Raw genomic sequence first — 16,335 nt, forward strand, 5'->3', positions numbered from 1 at the left:
GCCTGAGGTTCACATGTTTGGCTCTCTACACGCCACTCATCAAGCCATGCTGTGGCAGCATCCCATATACAAAAAATAGAGGAAGATTGCCACAGATGTCAGCTCAGGGCTGATCTTCCTTACCAAAAAACTATTAAAATATTTCCGGTTTCCCCCTATCTTTCCTTCTACCTTTTGTGTATGCAGGGCCTGCCTCTTCTTGCAACTCAAGCCTGTCTCTCTCTGTTCTCCTGGTTTCCTTGCTGTGGGAGTAGAAAGAACATGTTTCTACCAGTATTCCCATCAATGCCTCTCCCCACCCACTAAAGATCTCAGATGTAGCACACACATTTCTCTCTCTTTTATTCAAGTGTCACAGTTACTCACACCATTCTAAATACTTGCTTTATTCTGTTGGGCTGAAGTTCTGAAATACATATGTGTTTTTGTGTTATTTGAATATCAGAGCTATGCATTTGACCTTTTATTAAATGCCAAGGACAAAGGGGAAAAGATGAGGATTTGCAGATATTTAACAGTCATTGGCTGGAAGTGTAGCTCTGAGTAATTTTCTTTGAGCACTAGAAAACACAGGATGGATCTCCTGTGGCAATCTTGGTTCACTAGCTTTTTGAAATGCATGCATTTGGAAAGCTGCTCTAAGTTCACATCGTGTTAATTAAGGAAAGAGCACATATTACCAGTTTCCATTACATGAGTAGCAGGATATCTTTATTTTTCTGAAATTAGAGATTTGGGTGCTCGCTTCGGGAGCGCATATACTAAAATTGGAATGAAACAGAGAAGATTAGCATGGCCCCTGCACAAGGGTGACATGCAAATTCGTGAAGCGTTCCATATTTTTTCTGCAAGGCATATATTAGTAAAAACGGCAAAAGTTTGTGATAAAGAAAAAACATTAGGAGCAGCAAGGCAGAAGAAAACAACTTACAAAGGAATCCCTATCAGGCTTTCAGTGGATTTCTCGGCAGAAACCCTATGGGCTAGGAGAGAACGGAATGATGTACTCAAAATACTGAAAGACAAAAATTTTCATCCAAGGATGCTCTATCCAGTCAAACTTTCCTTCAGATACAATGGAGAAATAAAAGCTTTCTCAGACAAACAAAAGCTGAGGTTGTTCATCTCCACTAGCCCTGCCCTACAAGAAATAATTAAAGATGCCCTCACACCAGCAACAAAAAGGCAAAGGTCTACAAACCTCTGATCAAGGAGATAAATAGACAGACCCGATCAGAAACCCACAGCTCTCTACCAGCACAGGGAGGCAAAGGCTCAGTTACAACTTAAAAGAGAGAGGGACAGAAGGCATCAAAAGTAACGACAAACACTTCAACTCAGCCGCAAACTCACAAAATTAAAAACAGAACAATTTGTAACAGCAGTGACTCAGAAGGGGAGAGGAAAGGGAAGGAACCTACTTAGGTTAACGGAGATAAGAGGCTATAAGAAAATGGACTGTCTCATCTCCAACATCTTTCATACAATCGTCACGGTAACCACTAAACAAAAATTAGAGATTTGGGAGAAGGTATTTATGTAACATGGAATTACTGAAAGAATTTTGGATAGTTGTAATTAAAATATAGGTTGTTCTCTTTGTAAACAGGCAGTTTACTGGGGGCATCTTTCCAATGACGTACCTTATACTTTAGTAAAAGAACCTCGTTAAATGTGATGCTTGGTAGGAATCTCAAAATTTAACCTGAAATATTGGGAGAATGAGGCTTAGTTTGGCTGTTTCTTCAAATCGACTCAAATGCTTAAATAGACATTTGTGATGAAAACTTCTAATTTCATCGCATTACCTAACAGGTAATGTTAGGTAAGCAAAATGCCTATTAAAGTGGTTAGATAATTTTGCCTTTTGTGAGTATAGTATGCTGCCTGGTAGATCCTGTTTTCTTTGTAGCAGATGGTTCTTGAATAAGAAAACATCTTTCTAAAGGACTTTCCAGTTTAGTTCTGCTTCATTGGTCATACTCTAAGAGTTTAGAGAAAGGATGTGGGGGCACCTATGACGAACTAAGCATCTGGATAGGACCGTAAAGAGTGGATAGCTGACTCTCAGACATCTATGTGATGTACAAATCAACAGAAGGAAGAAAAAACCTGTCTTAAGATTATGAACATATCTTTAAACTAGACAGAGCATGAGAGAGGGCTGATTTCTGAACACTGTTTATTTTGTAAACATGCTCATGTACACACAACACCTTCTTGATCTCCAGTCAATGACAACAGTCACTCAAAGGGTTCACAGGGAGCACAGGAAATTTCTGATCCATGCTCTCATCTGGAAAGTGCTAAGAGCACATATTTGCTGTGCAGTTCTACTGTTCTGACTCAGTTCTCATGGTTCAGAATACAGCAGGCTGCAGGGAATTTCGAGACTTGGATCATTTTCCTAGTTTTCACCACAGCTCACCAAATAAAATTAAATTAGTGACAAAGAACAGTTGTTCTCCATGTCCCCAAATCCCAAAATGGACTGGATTAAAATATGACATAGAGTCCTTCTGACTCCACTTGTTCTCTCACCTACTCCAGAATCAGTTAATTATATGCCCTCTTCCAATAATACCCTACCCCCCATCCTACCTGAATTCCCCTAGTGATTGTGGTCTGGTTCCAAAACCTAGGCCACTATCACCAAATTATTTGTTTGTTCTTTTTCATACATACAGTATATGGAGGAGGTCCTTGCTATACAGTCATAATGTCAAATTTTAACTGATTCCTTGAGGTTAGACAACAACCTCATTTTTCATGGCTTTTTCATACTTTACTATTTTCCATGAGAATTATTCCATAATTTCCATTTTTATGAAGTAGTCCCTCCATTTCCAGCAGCTTTCAGTAGATAGCCTCATTTTCTACTTTGTTTACTATGATTGTTAACTGCCAAGTACTACATTAACTAATATGAATATAACCTAAGGTAGGCACTATTGTTAATTTAATTTTGCAGGTGAATTAAATGCATATTTAAAACGTACGATATTTAGAAAATGTTGTTTTTTAATATCCTTTTTGATATCCCTTGCAGTTCTCTATTTCCAAATGAGAGCAGTGAGATTCTCTGCCCCTGGTGAGGCAGAAGGTGAGAACTACCAAGAACACATCAGCTGTAGCTCAGCTTTCAGTCTCAGATCTGAGATTCTTGGCTTTTTTGACTAGACAGTCATGATAAAAGCCAGCGTAGATGAGAGAGATGAAAATGTCAAAAGTATCTTCATCGTCCACTTTTAATATATCTAGAGGCAGATCAACGGACTTTATCGTAGCTGTTTTTTAAAGAGTCTCAGAACAATGAGAAGAACAAGGGAAAAATAGCCCAGTTTCCATGAAAATGACCTGTGGGAATAAATATGAGTTGAACTGCATTTTCTAATTGCTTCTTCTGGCCTGAGTTCCAGAGAAAAGAGTCCTGTTAGGAAGACTCTCAATCTGACAAGGTCAAGAGGTCTTTTATTTCCTTCTGTTTGGGATTTCAACAAGAGTCCCCTTTGCATGTGGTCACATTAAGCAGGGTGCACCTTGTATAGGGAGCAGATAAGGATCTGTTCAGCCCTCCTAAGCATCTATTGGCTTTCTACTGTTGGAAAATTACCTACAAGTTTCTTCGTGATCCTGGGCTGTGTGTGTGTGTGTGTGTGTGTGTGTGTGTGTGTGAGAATGGGGTAGGTAATGTGGCTGTTAGCCTAGTCTGCTAGCTATCAAAGGCAATGTTGCAGGGGCTTAAATCCCCTAGAGGTGAAGGCTGAAGGATGGGCTTCCTAGACCAGGTGCTAAAGAGAAACCAGAGCAGAGATATCAGTGGAATCAGTCAGCAGCACGAGAGGGATGATTCAACAGGAGCATAGGCTAAATTAAGAACATAGACCATGTGTTACATTAGCATCAAATTTAAGCAGTAGAAGCCAAAAGAAGTCTCTGGAATGGGCTCTATCACACCTGAGCAGAGACTAGCAAGGGTCCCAAGGATGCTGAATAGACCTCAATAGCTCCCCACTTAAATTTCATATGGTTATACCCCATGCGTACCCACCATGCCGCCATATACCCAGATAACATCATAAAGAGGAGAAGTGGAAGTGGGAATACTTCCGAAAGGATGTGCATTTAACAGAGTCATCTGGGGCAGATACCAAATTCTTAAAGCGATAATCCGAATTACTGCACTGGGCTGAGATTGCCACTTCAGAATCCATGTAGTTCCCCTCAACACCAAAACATTCCTGCCCTTTGTCAGAAGGTTAGGAGGATAATTTTAGTCATAGTGAGATAAAGAAGCTATTTTTCTTTTCATATCTAAATGTAGGGTAAATAAACTTTCCTTAACAATTACAGCCTACTGTGCTATGGGCTATGAAACCAAAGACCATATTTTTGTTGTTCACTGTCTATGGCACCAGTGTCTGCTTAGCCACTCATTACACACTTTTGGAATGTAAAGATAAATGAAAGAACTTGTTATTTTTCCTTTAAGGCACAGAGGCAGAAACATAATTATGACTTTAAAAACTTAAACTTCCACTCTGATCATGAATCCATTTCCTTTCACTTTTTTGGGTGCTCTTGTATCTGAGACACTCTGCTTTGTCCCAACATCTTCAATCTTGGTTTTATTAGTCATTTTTCCCTATATCTATAAACATGCAAAAGTTGTCTCTTCTTGAAATAAGGAACAAAATTGGACTAATATGAACGTTCCACCCCTTTGGGCAATTGTCCAAATTTTGTCTCTTTCCAAACATTTTGATTAAGACTTACAGTATCTGCAGCCATTTCCACACCTCTCTCTCTCTCTTTTTCTTCTGTGTTCTCTTTGCCCCTCACTAGCTTCAGGAATTTTACTTAAGAACTAAGGACTGGTCTCAGTAACTAAGGATACCATTGATTTCCTGTTGATAAATGGAAAAGAACACTTCTATTCTCCTTTCTCCTTCACATCTCTGGAAACCTTGACCCTGATCACACATCCTTATTGATGTTTTCTGCTCTCACAGAGTTAGTGAAACACATTATCCTAATTCTCTTCCCACTTCCTTGCTACCTCTATTCTTTTTGTGTTAACGGTTTTGCTTTACTCCCTTCCCGCTCATCGACCACACAAACCTTTTCTTTTGCAAAACCAGTTTATTAACTGCTTTTCAAATATGCTCTATACATTTCCACCTCCAAAGCTATTAGTCATCTAAAGAGCATCACTGTGAGAGCTGAAGAGCACAGGGTAGACTCTTAGTTCAGCTACTTAATGACTGTGTGGCCTTGGATAAGCACTAACCTTTCCAGGTAGAAGTTGTATTATCTGCAAGAGTTGGGTAATTATATTTACATAAAACTATTGCTTGGTGATTAAAAAATGAACCTTAAAATTGGTACTAATTGCTGGCATATAGTATATACTAATAAATGCTAGCAATTATCATTCTTGATATGTCTGACTATGTATTTTATTTTCCCTCTAAAATCATAAACCTTGATCAGGACATGGTTAATGTCCTACTTCTTTCAAGAAGCAGATCTTTTCCATTCCAGATTTAGGGGTTTACTTGCTCCTCTAAACAAATTATAAAATGTATATGGTCCATTAATTACGTCTTACGTTTTTACAGAGAGTTATTATTTGAAAGCTATTTCTATTACATCATAAAATGATCATCATAAAGACTGTGTGAGATAAGAATAGGTTCTTACAGTATGAGAAGCTTCCAATATATATATCAATTTCTTCCCTCTTGAATTTGGTGCTGTTATAATACATTTTATTTTCATATGTATTATAAACCACACAATACATTGTCATTATTTTTGTTAAAATAGTCAATCACGTTTTAGAGAGACTTTTATATACTAACCAATGTAGTTACTATTTCCAGTGCTCTTCTATCCTTTGTAAAGATCCACACTTGTGTCTGGGATAATTTTCCTTGTAACCTAAAGGACTTCCTTTAATATTTCTTGAAGTGTGGGTCTGGTTAGGATGAATATTTTCAGGTTTTGTATGTGTACAAAAGTTTTTATTTCCTTTTGTTTGGGAAAGATTACTTAACTGGGTATAGAATTCTAGGTTGACCACATTTTTTTTCCAGTATGTTGACTATGTTGCTCTACCGTCTTCTCGCTTGCATTGTTTCTGACAAGAAAAATGCTGTCATCCTTATCTGCCTTCCTTTGTATATAACAAGTCTTTTGTCTCTGGTGCTTCTAAGGCCTTCTCTCAAGACTTGTTTTGAGCAATTTGCTTTTGACGTGCCTTAGGGTAGTTTTCTTCTGTTGCTTCTTCTTGGAGTTTGTTGAGATTCTTGCATCTGGGGATTTATAATCGTTCAATTTGAAAGAGTTTCAACCATGATTTCTTCAAATAATTTTTCTGTGTACTTTCTTTCTTCTCTTCTGGTGGTTCCAGTTACGTGTATATTAGTCCACTTGAAATTTCTCTGAGTTCTTTGATACTCTGCTCATTCTTTTAAATTCTCTTTTGCTCTGTGTTTCATTTTGAATAGTATCATTTGCTATGCTATCAGGTTCATTCATGTTTTTTATGCAATATCTAACCTGCTACTGATGCCATTCAGTTCATCTTTCATCTTATGCATTGTAATTTACCTATCTATAAGTTTAATTTGGGTATTTCCTATATCTTTCATGTCTTTACTGAACTTTTGAACATAGAGAAATAGTTTAAAAAAGTGTTTTAATGTCTTTGCTAATTCTAACATCTGTTCTGAGTTTCTTTCTATTGATTATATTTTCCTCTTATTATGTGTCACATTTTCATGTTCTTGTTGGCAAGCCTGGCAAGTTTTGATTGGATGTCAGACCTTATGGATTTTATCTTGTTGGGTGCTAGATATTTTATATTCCTATAAATATTCTCCAACTTCATTCTGAGATGCAGTTAAGTTACTTGGAAACAGTTTGATCCTTTCAGATGCTGCTCAATATTTTTTTAGGTAACACAGAACTAGCAATCAGTCTGAGAATAATTATTCTGCATTACCGAGGCAATTGTATTTTTCCCAAATACTTATGAATAATAGGATTTTCTATTTCTGGCATTAAGAACAAGAATTATTCCCAGCTGCATGTGATCACTGGACATCAATACCTCTAATTCTTTGAGAGTGGTTCCTTCTTTGGCCTCAAATAACGTCCTCACATATATCTGTTGGTCTGTACTCAGCTGAGTTCTTGACAGGGACCTTCTGCAGATCTCTGAATCTCCATCTCTGTGCACTTTTCCAGTACTCTGCATGTGAGCTCTTACTAACTTGGTGTCCCCAGACTCTTAGGTCTCAGCTCTCAGCTCCATCTATGTTCTAACTCACAGGACGAAATGCTTTCTAGGCAGTAAGCTGGGAGCAATTATTGGGCTCATCTCATTTGTTTCCTGTCTATCAGGGATCACTTTCCTTTATTGCCTGATTATTCGTTGTCTTCAAAATTGCTGTTTCTTTTATCTTATCCATGTTTTTTTTTTCAGGTAGAAATATCTTGACCTGTTACTCCATCTTGACCAGAATTATAAGTCCTGTTCAAATGTGTTTTGATTTATCCCAGTTTATAATGTTTAAGGTGACTGAGTAGAGTTTTAAATATGTTATTCTGGCTGAAAGCTAGGTCTATCTTTCTTAATATAAATTTGCATAATTTAGAAAAATATGACATTATACACATATAGCACACCAACATATCTAAACACACACCCACCTCCCATTTGTGTATAACTGTATATACACATATGTATAGTCTTCAATTTGAATGATATATTGCTAATTTGATTCACTAATTCATTCATTTATTCACTTTTTAAATATATATTGAATACCTCCTTTGTGCTGATCACTCTGATAAACATGGCATGCTGCAGTAAACATACAGAAAATTTTCTGCCCTTAAGGATTTTAGTTTAAGATAGAAGAAGCTACTAAAAGGCAACACAGTTCATTCTTTTATTTACCTCACAGATCCTAGACCTCACAGATCCTAGTACATTGTAAGCCTGCAGATAGGTAAATGTTCACTGAAGATGTAATTTTAAATTTGAGAACATTCTCAGATAAATGAAGTTTTCAAATTCTGTGTCTGTGTGTGTGTACTTAGAAATAGGGGTAATTTTCCTACATGCATAACTTAAAGGATTTGGAATATTTTTTTAATGTGGATAAAAGTTAGCTTAATATCTAGAATCTTTCCTCTATATGCTACCTCCCCCACATGCCTACACTCTTCTAAAATTCCTTGGTTTATCATGCATTTGATGATGTTTAATTAATTCCAATATTTCTTAAGCCAGTTTTTCTCTTACTAAGATAATTTCAAGTTTGCCCTGTTCTAAGGGTATATACAAAATATGAATAAACTAGTATTTTTCTTAACTACTATCATGACATTGATCACTCATGAATGTTAAAGTTTCTGTTAAAAAAATAACAAAAAGCAAACAAATCCTCTTTATGTAAGTCAGTTCAAATATATTTTGTCCATAATTGTGTCATTATGGAAACTCTAATATACTTCTGCATGATTTAGATAAGATGTAGTTACTTCAATATCATTATGGTATGATTATAAATAGCCATTGAAATTGTCTTTCTATTTCCAAAATTTTAAACAAGTATATTTTATTTTCATTTGCTTTAATTTCAAAGTTTCCATATACATACCAAACTAGAATCCACATTTGAAATTACCTTAGTTCTTAGAAGGCACTCTTTAAATTGGGATTATTATTTCTATAATTACATATATATACATACAAATTATATACATAAATATACATATATATACCAACTTTACAGCTTCCTTTAGTCAAATCTATATGAAATATATGAAGGCAGATATTGTGGTTTATGTACATAATTGGAATTCTCAAAGTTCTTTTTCTTTTTTTGGTGAAGAAGATTGGCCCTAAGCTAAAATTTGTTGCCAATGTTCCTCTTTTTGCTTGAGGAATATTGTCACTGAGCTAATATCTGTGCCAATCTTTCTCTCGTTTATGTGGGATGCCACCACAGCATGGCTTGACGAGCAGTGCTAAGTCCATGTCTGGGATCTGGGCCTGAAAACATGGGGCTGCCAAAGTGGAGCACATGAACTTAACTGCTACACCACTGGGCCAGCCCCCAGAAAGACTCAGTTTATTATATAAATCTCACTACATATGAATGGGAAATGGATTTATTAGTTTTTATTTTGTTGTTATTCAAAGACATCTTTAAATAAAAGCAGGACACATGTCTATAAACACAAACTTTATAAGTAGGCATATTTCACCTTAAATATTCAGAAAAAATTATAAGAATATTCTATATTAGGGTCAGATGAATGCTAGTATTCTACTAATCTAAAGATTTCCATCTCTATTTTAGTTAAAATATACAGTTTTTTGTCACAATCTTTCACTTTGTTTTATTTTTCTCCCATGCTTTCATCAACTTTAAAAAGGCCAATTTTTCCTTTTCTGAACTGATGTATAAAGTTTTGTGAAAATGCTCATCAGGAAGTTTAGTCTGACATTGCTTCTTACATGTTCCACTTTGTCCTTCTTAATTTTAGATCAAATTGGAGTTTTTAATGATTATTTCAAATGATCATGTTTTCATTGTGAAATAAAAATTTCCTGCAGCAAGATTCATTTCCTCCCTTGTAACAGCAGACTGAATTTCATGTATAATCTTAGAGTATGTGAAAATACTGGTATTTGTCTTATCACAGTTATTTTAATGAGTGAGTAACTCGAATTGTTGTGACTCCCCAGCTCCCAGGGATTTCTCCTGTGGCCACGTCCGTTCTTCTAAGCTCTCCCTTTCATCCCCTTGTCCCCTGACTGCGACTACATGCTCCAAAGTTCAGCATTAGTGTCCCAGGTGGATTAGTTATATCTTCTCACTTAAGGGTTGAGATTTATGCAAAGAGACATAAAACTGGATGTGCAAGTTGACTTACCTCATAGCAATGCCCTTGAGTAGAGATCTCTAACTCCCACTAACTTTGGTCTCAGAACTTGCCTGGTTTGTGAGGATTCAATATCATCTCTTTTCAATTCTTTGAACTACTCCACTATTCTTTAATAAATGTTCTCTTTGCTTAAGTTAGGGAAGGTTAGTTTTCGGGTCATAATCAAGGAAGTTGGTTTAACATAGAGATGATAATTATAAATGGATATGTTGAAATCTAGTGTACACAGATGTTAAGTGTTAGTTTGGGTATGTTGAGTGTGATATTTCAAGATTGTGTGTACTATTTTTATATTTGTAGTGATTGTATTTATGTGATTTTTTTTTTTTTTACAAACTATCATGGCAGCATGACTCATATCAGAATAGATGTCTTTTGTTTTGAAAACAACTTTGATGAATGTATTTTTAGTTAGAGTTTCATGATGTAAAACATGAGCACTCTTCCTCTTTTGGAGTGTTCTGAAATAGAGGACAAAACAAAAGGAAAAGTGAGTTTCTCTGAATAACATAAAAAGAAGAATTTTGAGATTTAATGATCAACCCTGCAGTAAAGAGCAAAAGATGGAGCAAAAATGTAAGGGAGAGATCTTGTGACTTAATCCTTATAGCCTGAGATGAAAGTGTTGGTTTCTAAGAAATCCCTGGCAGCCGATAGATGGCAATTGCCAGGCACACTGAAATTGAAGTTCCATTTTGTTTTCTATTACACGGTACAAAGAAAAAAGACGTAGTATTGCTTTTGCCGAAATGAAGTAAGAAGAGTAGTGTCCAATATGGAGTAGAGTGGGAACAAAAAAGAGGACTGAAGCTGGAGGAGGGAGACTGACGGAGGGAGGGGGCAGGCAGTGAGAGGAGGAGGCTGCAGCAGGAGCTGAACCAGAAGACGGTCCTCCTCTAAAGTCCCGCTGAGAGAAACAGATCTCTGGGTCTCTCACGGCTCGGAGGATGTGCCTTAGCTCTCTCATGCGGATATTTTAGAAGTGGCTCCAAATACCGGAAGACTTTAGGCTACTCGCACACAGGGCTTCCTCTTCCTAATGTGGAAGCTTCTGGGCAATAAAAATCGGCAATACAATGACAGAGATTAAGCTGTTCTGGCATTGAGACCAGTATAGTTTTATTGCACTTCAAATAAATCACTTGCTATTTTTTCAGTGCTCTCAAATACATTAAATGCAAATAATATACCTTTCCTGCTCAAGTTTATTCTTGATTTAGCTTCAGAATATTGACCAACATTACTTTTTTAACAAGCTTCTTATTTTAGAATAGTTTTGGATTCACAGAAAAATTAAGAAGATGGCACAGCGTTCCATATAACCCTGTATTTGTTTTTGTAATACTATTATTATTGTTGTATCAAATTACCACAAATTTAGCAGCTTAAACAAACTCATATTTATTATTTTACAGTTCTGTAGGTGAGAAGCCCAGAAGTCCAATATGCTTCTCACAGGGCCAAGATCAAGATGTCCACAGAGCTGGAGGCTCTAGAAGAGAGTCTATTTTGTGGTTGTTCTTAGCTTCTAGTGGGCACTCATATTCCTTGGTTCATGGTCCTCTTTCTTCCGTCTTCAAAGTCAGCAATGGTTGGTAGAGTTCCTTTCATGCCTCAAATTACTCCTGCTCTTATTCTGTTGTCCGAGCTTTCTCAACACAGCTAGGACTTTTAAGGATGTATGTGATTATATTGGGCCCACAGAGAAAATCTAAGAGAATTTCCCCTCCTCAAAGTCCTGAAATGCTGTTACAACTGTGGTTTGCCATGTAAGGTAGTATGTTCACAGGTTCTGGAGATTAGAACATGGACCCCTTTGTGGGGAACATCACTCTGCCAACTACATCCCACACCGAGGTTCCATTATTTTTATTAGTATGGTATGTATGTCACAATTTATGAACCAATATTGACCTGTTATTATGAACTATATCCATTCTTATTCAAATTTCCTTAGCTTTTAACAAATGTTCTTCCTCTGTTCCAGAAGAACACATTATGTTTAGTCGTCATGTCTCCTTAGGCTCCTCTTGGCTATGACAGTTTTTCTGACTTTCCTCGTTTTTGATGGCCTTGACAGTTTTGAAGATTACTTGTGTTGTCCGCAGCCGCAAAGGGCGAAGAATGACAGGTACTGCCAAGGCTGCTTGGTTGTTTAAGCAATCAGAGTTTACTGATAAAGGGGAGCAGAAAAAGGAGCGGGGAAGCAAACAACAAATCAGTACTTATAACCTCCACGTGACAATCAGCTGAGGAAGTCCCAATAGTTGGTACAGCGGGCTGGAGTGTCGATTGTCCGGGTCTGAGGCAAAGCGTCCTCTCCTCAGTGAGACTCCCAATTGTTCCATGCTTGTGACTCCCTTTTATCTTAAGGTTTCTCTAGGTTCTGACTCAGGGCTTTAGACATTTGGATACTTTGAGTTATTTTTTCTTGTTCCCCATGGTTGGGGTACTTCTATCTTTTTCGTTCCCACAGGGGGGATGTTTCTAAAGTCCATCAGGGTGGCCAGCCCAGACAAGGAACATGATGCAGGACATATTTTTTGCAACTTATACCTTAGTGTCAGGGCTGAAGTGGCCATCTTAGGCCCTTAGCCCAGACACATTCCTTCACGCAGCGCCCAGGCTCAGTGTCCTTGGAAGGCGGGGAAGTCAATGAACTGCACAATTGGTCAGATATTTTGTAGAATGTCCTTCAATAGGGACATTTGTTTGATGTTTATATCATCATTACACTAAAGTTATTTGGTTTAGGGAGGAAGACCACAGAAGTAAATGCCATTTGCATCACATAATATCAAGGGTACAGAATATCAACATGACTTACCGTGTTGACGTTACCCTGGACCACTTGGTTCAGGCAGTGTGTGAGGTTTCTCCTCTGAAAGTCACTCTTTCATCTTCCTTTCCATGCTGTACTCTTGAAGGAAGTCAGTATGGACAGCCCACAGGAAGGAATGAGGAGTTGCACATCCACTCCCAGAGGGCGAATTATCTAGATAAATTACTAGAAATTCTATTGCATAGATTTGTTTTCTTTCATATTTGTAAAATTTACTCAAGCATTAACTTATATAAGTATGAGCTCATGGATGTATATTTTAAAATTTGGGTTATAATTTAATTTTAATTCACTTGCTTTGTTGCTCAAATCATCCCAAATTTGAAAACTGGGAGCTCTTTCAGTCGGCTCCTGTGCTCTTTATCATACCTCATCTCTGTGTCTGTGTACGCATGCATGTCTGTGTCCGGGTGGATGTGTATTTTAGCACTTTCTTAATTTTTGGCACTACAAAAAGCTCTGGGCTTATTTTGTATATCCTACTCCAATTCTAGATTCTTCATTTATCCAAGGAGCCCAGGCACCTCTATCGAAAAAGGGTGTGGAAATGAAGATTTGGGTGCGAGGTATGCTCATTGCTACACAGAGGCATTATTGCTTCTAGGACTTTTCAGCTGAGAGAGTAAAGAGATATATGTGGGTATACTAATTTGTGTATATACACATATCTATATATATTTCCATATGTAACTGCCTCTGTATTAGGCTAAATATGAGTTCATACTGACATCTCTAACTCAAATCCTTTGCCACATGGATCGTTCTAGCCTGCTTCTCTTGCTTCTCTGTAACCTCTCATTGTGACAGTGTGACACTTGGCTCCCACCATCCACTGCCCATTAACTTAATTCTTCAATTCCACTGTGCATGTAAAGGTGTTTCAGATTTATTGACTCATACCTTCATGGGGAAAATTTTATCAATTAGAACTCAGTGCTTATATATACTTCCTTTTACCTTTAAAATCTGGATTCTGCTCATTTCCATAGTGACTTAGGTTTACATCTTTTTCCTCCACCCCATTCAGTAAGATCGCTTCTTACATTTGTAATGCAGTTAGATTGTTTTGTTATATTCTCCTTTCCCCCCAGAATCCCCTGATCTAATAAATGATTTTTCTTTTGATTTGCATAAAGTCACAATTTTCACTGTAAAGTTCTATGGATATGCATAGTATCATGTATGTGCCATCATAGTATATACAGAATATTTTAAACGCACTAAAGAATCCACTGTACATCATTTATTCACCTCTCCCCTGCACCCCAGCAAACACATCTCTCTACTGTATCTATAGTATTACTTTTTCCAGAATGTTATATAATAGGAATCATACAGTATGTAGCATTTCAGACTTTGTCACTAAGCAACATATATTTAAAATTCATCCTTATTTTTGTGTGGCTTGATAAATCATTCCTTTTTATCTCTGAAAAATATTCCATTGTATGAATGTACCACAATTTGCTTATCCATTTACCTACTGGAGGGCATCTGGGTTGCTTCCATCTTTTTGTAATTGTGATTAAAGTTGCTAATAATGTTTGCATGCAGGTTTGTGTGGACATAAGTTTTCAAATCAGTTGGGTAAATACCTGGGAGAATGACTACTGGATCTTATGGTAAGGTTATGTTTAGTTTTGTAAGAAACTGCAAAAACTGTTGTCCAAAGGAGCTGAACTATTTTGCATTCTCAAAAACAATGAATGACAGCTCCTCCTCCTCTGAATCCTGACCAGAAATTAATTTTGTAAGCTTTCTGGATTTTAGTCATTCTAATAGGATGTAGCGGTATCTCATTGTTGTTCTAATTTGCATTTCCAAATGACAAATGATGTTGAACATATTTTCCTATGCTCATTTACCATCTGTATATCCTCTTTGGCAAGTTGTCTGTTCAGATCATTTTTAAAGTAGGTTGTTTTCTTCTTGTTAGGTTTAAGTATGCTCTGTATATTTTGGATCTAATTCCTCTATCAGATATGTGATTTGCAATTATTTTGTCCTGTCTGTCTCTTGTCTTTTCATTCTTTCACAGAGCTAAAGTTTTTAATTGTAATAAAGTCAACTTACCAGTTTTTTCTTTCATGTATCATGCTTTGGATATTGTATATAAAAACTCACCACCAAACCCAAGGTCATAGATTTTCTCCTGGAAATGTTGTAGCTTTGCAAGTTATATTTAGGTCTTTGATCCATATTAAGTTTTGTGCAAGCTATAAATTAAGTATCTAGATTCACTTTTTTTTGTACATGGATATCCATTTGTTGAAAAGATTATCCTTTCTTCATTGAATTGCCTTTGCAAATTCTTTATACCTTTATAAAAACCTTTATCAATTGATTACATTTATTTGGGTCTGTTTCTGAGCTCTCTGTCTAGTTCCATTGATTTCTATGTCTCTTCTTTTGCCGATAGCATGATCTTGTGAGTCATGTAGCTGTGTTCTCTTCAGAATTGCATTGGTCTTCGGGGTCTTTTGCCTTTTCATGTGAAGTTTAGATCAGTTTATAGCTATATCTACAAACTAGTTTGCCATCTTTTAATTGAGTTTGCATTAAATCTCTGAATCAATTTAGAATAATTGTTGTCTTAACAATATGGAGTTTTTCAATCCATGAACATAACATATTAGTCCTTATAGATCTTTGATGTCTTTAATCAGTATTTTGTAGTTTTCTACATACAAATTTTGTGCCTATTTTGTTAATTTTAAGCCTAGGTATTTCATTTTTTGGAGTACTACAAATGGTATTTACATTCTTTTAGTTCCATTCTTTCATTGCTGGTATATAAGAAAGCAATGGACTTTTATATATTGATCTCATATACTGCAAACTCTCTGTACTTGATTATTAATTCCAGGAATTTTCTGGTAGCATCTTTGGAACTGTCTACATAGTCAATTATTTCATCAGGGAAAGAAAACAGTTTTATTTCTTCCTTTTTAATCTATAAACCCTTTCTTTCTGTCTTTCTATCTTTCTCCTCTCTCTTTCCTTCCTCCCTCCTTCCATCCCACCCCTACTGCCTTCCTTCTTTTTGTTTTTCTATCTCTCTCTCCCCACTCCCCCCATTCTCTCTCTCTGTTTTCTTTTTCTTTCTTCTTTCCTTCCTTCCTTTCTTTCTTTTTCTTCCTCCTTCTTTCCTTCCTTCCTTTCTTTTTCTTTCTTTCCTTTCTTTCTTTCTTTCTTTCCCTTCCTTCCTTCCTCCCTCCCTTCCTTCTCTGGAAGGTTATTAATTAATGCTCAATTTCTTTAATAGATATTGGACTATTCATAGTATCTCTTTCTCCTTCTGTGTGTTTTGGTAGATTTTGCCTTTAAAGGGATTGATCCACTTCATCTAAATTATCAAATTTTGAGGCATTGAGCTATCACAGTATTCCTTTATTATTATTTTAATGTAATCAGTAACAGAGACCCTCTTGTCATTTATATTATTGGTAATGTGTGTCTTTTCTCTCTGTTCTTGGTTTGTTAGGCTAGAAATTTATCAATTTTATTGTTCAACTTATCAGCTT

General features: G+C 36.4%; 1 non-coding gene across 1 annotated transcript; it reads left to right on the plus strand.

The window, feature by feature from the left end:
- The first annotated feature begins 737 nt into the window (after positions 1–737).
- On the plus strand, positions 738–844 carry LOC123279729 (U6 spliceosomal RNA). The gene has a single exon (XR_006517992.1). It is a non-coding gene; the product is annotated as a U6 spliceosomal RNA (small nuclear RNA).
- The last annotated feature ends 15,491 nt before the right edge of the window (positions 845–16,335 follow it).

This window comes from Equus asinus, chromosome 21 (genome assembly GCF_041296235.1).
Source record: "Equus asinus isolate D_3611 breed Donkey chromosome 21, EquAss-T2T_v2, whole genome shotgun sequence".
Taxonomy (NCBI): Eukaryota; Metazoa; Chordata; class Mammalia; order Perissodactyla; family Equidae; genus Equus; species Equus asinus.